We start from the raw sequence: 4,003 nt of genomic DNA on the forward strand, positions 1-4,003 counted from the left end.
AAGGACGAAATCCTTCTATAAGGATAAGAAAGGTTTACCGAAGTATTAAGTAAGTTAATATGAATATGAGACTTGTTAATCATAATTTAAATGAGTTTAAAGTCATTATATGACTATATATTATGTTTGGATATGAAATATAAAGTTTGAAAAAAATCGGATTTAAGTTGCGGAAAAACCGACTAAGTATTTGCCTTGTAATGAAGCTTTTTGAGCAATATATTTTGTAAGCTTTATGATGTCTTTTTGGGACATATTATATACCAAATTTAAGGTATTTAAGTCTAGTTTCTAACTCATTTAACCGTTCGTCGATACGATATCGAAGTAGAGAGATATTCGCATTTTTGTGAGATGGGACAAGCAACACTCATGGGACCCACAAAGTCGGAGAAAACTTTCAACTTGTATTTAAGTCAATTCTCAGTCGTTTTAACTTATGTTTCAGGTCCAAAACAGTTCCTAAATCCTCCTAAATGATCTCCAATGTTTCCTCCATGATTCTAGGGTGAGAACCGAAGATGAAAACATGAATCCCCAATGCTAGAAATCCCATGGTGCTTGCTAAATCGTAGTTCTTCCTCTTGTGGCTGTTTTAGAGGGTTCTTCAAATCTAAGTAACCTCAGATTTCGTATTTTTCTTGTTGATTAAGGTGATAATCATTCCCTTCTTCATATATATTATATTTTCAAGGCGAACTACAAGTGTTTACACACCAACTTGAATACCAAAAGTTGATTCAAGAAGAGAATACAACACCTATAGTGTTGTGGTGTTGTTGAGGATGGTTGTGGGTTGTGCTTGGCTGAAATTTCGTATTGTTTCTATTATTTAAGGTGAGTATAAAATCCTAATATATGTACTTAAAGTTATTTGTGTGTTGGTTGCATTATTTGAGCAAAATACTACAAGAGGAGACTTGATTCAAACTTGAAAAAATTATTTTGTGACATTATTGAAATTTCCTTCTATTTCTGTTGAAGATTCAATAATCTTACACCAAAAATGAAGATTAATTCATGCAATATAATCACAAGGGAGTTAAGAACACTTAGCCCAAGTTGTGTGGAAAATTTTCTCTCCAAAATCGCCTAACCCGAGCTCCAAAATCCGAAAATGGGTAAAAATGTTGAACCCTCGAATTTTAAGGTTCTGCCCCAGCGATTTCCGCATCTGCAGACAAAATTTGTGCACCTGCGCATCCTCTTGTGCGAGCAAAACGTCACATTTGCGGACTCCACTCGCCTGCCCAGTTTCCGCTTCTACGTGCATTCGTCCGCATTTGCGCTCACGCAGGTGCAGAATTTTCCCTCGAACCTGCGACCAATGCCTCACAGCCCTCCGCCCACATATGCGCTCCTTCTCGTGCAGGTGCGATTCCGCACCTGCGAAGCACCTTTCGTACACGCGCACCTTGCTTCAGCGCACCCCTGCTCGCACTTGCAAGCTCGCACCTGCGACTACTTTTCCGCAGGTGCGATTACACCGGAAGGCTTCAGTTCCAGCAGTCTTCCAAATTCAAAAATCAATCTGTTAACCGTCTGAAACTCACCAGAGGCCCTCGGGTCCCCGTCCGAACATACCAACAAGTTACATAACATAATACGGACCTACTCGTGACCTCAAATCATACCTAACAACCTCAAAAATGCGAACTACACACGGATTCAAGCCTAATAAAATTCCAAATTTCCAAATTCTACAAACGACACCGAAACCTATCAAATCACGTCCGATTGACCTCAAATTTTGCACACAAGTCATTTCACATTACAGACCTATTCAAATTTCAAGAATCGGATTCCGACCTCGATATCAAAAAGTCAAACCCCTGGTCAAACTTCCCAAAAATTAAACTTTTGGCAATTCAAGCCAAATTTTACTACGGACCTCCAAATAATTTTTCGGACATGCTCCTAAGTACAAAATCACCATACGGAGCTATTAGAATCGTCAAAATTCGAATCTGAGGTCGTTTACATATAAGTCTGCATCCGGTCACTATTTTAACTTAAGCTTTAAACCTTGGAACTAAGTGTTCCAATTCCTTCCAAATCCTCATTGGACCCGAACCAATTACCCCGGTAATTCACACAACAACTGTAAAGTACAATTTGATAAGTAAATGGGGAAACGGTGTTGTAATACTCAAAACTACTGGTCGGGTCGTTACATTCTCCCCCACTTAAACATACGTTCATCCTCGAATGTTCCAAGAGTTGTTTCCAAGCCATCAAATCAATGTTCCATCTTACCACACACATACCCGGGGGTGAACCCACGTCACCCTATTCTATATAGGCTTGACAACACAATCCAACTGAATTCATTAATTTAACTCTAGCCATAAACCTTGGAATTTAATTTCCAACCTTTAGAATTTCTTTCAAGACACGAATCTTACATTTACACACTTTATGAGTTTGAACAAGTTACATTAAGCCATAACTATCACCATAACCGCGAACATAATCACGTAACATATTACACAACTCGCATGCTCGTAGCACCATTCCTGATTGCAGTGACTACTCCAAAACTAACTACATACTAGTATTAAACCCATATCGAACCAAACCTCATCCCAAAACCTTCGTACACTGTTGATAATAAAAGAAACAGGCGAAATTTCATGACCACTTACCAGATCAACAAGTCATGGAGCCCTCTCGTCCCAACCAGAACCATAATCCCTTTCTGAGCCGACTTTCAATATTATACTTCCAAACATATCGTAATCGAACCTGATAGTACCCATTCTAGGTCCAATGACCTTATATTACTAAACACAACTATTCCACGGACATGCCATACCAATATAACTCAGAGCTAAAGCCCATGCCATCCGTGCACTAATATGCAACAATTCAAATGTACTCAGTCATGAAAATGACTCAAATGAAAGAACTGCCTCGCAAGATTAACAAGTACCGCCACAACGAAACACTGAAAATTCATCATACACCGTAGAACCATCACCCGATTCTAACACAAGGTTCATACCTTAACATAGCTCAACTGCAATAGGTGTCCCCATCCACACGTTGGTCCATATTATATACCCCGAGCCACCCTGCTCAAAATCAATAACCACGGAGAGGCAAATGACAAAAATGCCACACAAAACCTGAAAGAACATAACCATTACGCAATTCCACTATAAAGCTCAATTAGAACCGCACCATCTGTGCACATAACCAATGAATCATAACTCCTCGTAGCATAAAGGAGTAACTTACAGATCACCTCAGAATACAAATAAGCTCAACATCACCCGAATGACACATCTCTCAACAATAGCAGTATGGAGCCAACAATTTCAGCTCGGTGTAGAATACACATCTTAATTGGGCCTACCAATAGACTGCCAAATGAACTCGGGTTACCCACAAATAGATAAAAATTCTTCCAAAAATCCATAATGACTGAATCATAACACATTCTATCATCTGGCTAGCTACGGCCACAACTTCACAGTTCACAACCATGAAACAATTCGCTCCTGAGAATTCCCAATCTCCAAATCCATAGAACACGCGAATCACCATATTTGATTCCATCCCCACCGCCCGAATGCCTAATACCTCTCTCATGCACGATCATTCCACGAGAAATACTTTAAAAGTTCTTCCGTGCCACTTGACAAAATTTGAATATCAACAGTCTATCAACCATGTGAGTACCGCAATACTAATTTATACATTTGTAAGTCAAAATACAATGCGCCTTCTGAAGTCCGCCCCTTTCTCATACAACACCAAGTAGTAATAGTATTCCTCTAGTGATTTGAACCCGCCTATGTTGTCCAACATTCGTTACCTTCTCTTCAAGACTGTACTGCCACCTTGTACATGAAAATCTAGCTTTCGTACAACACATAACATCTATCTTGCCATTATATGAAAAGCACAAGAATCTTATTATCAACTTTGAGTCACCAATTATTTACATACCATTTTAGTTAGAAATCTTTCTCTTGCTTCTTTCCAGGAGGAAATCACA

The sequence above is a fragment of the Nicotiana tabacum genome, chromosome 24 (genome assembly GCF_000715075.1).
Source record: "Nicotiana tabacum cultivar K326 chromosome 24, ASM71507v2, whole genome shotgun sequence".
Taxonomy (NCBI): Eukaryota; Viridiplantae; Streptophyta; class Magnoliopsida; order Solanales; family Solanaceae; genus Nicotiana; species Nicotiana tabacum.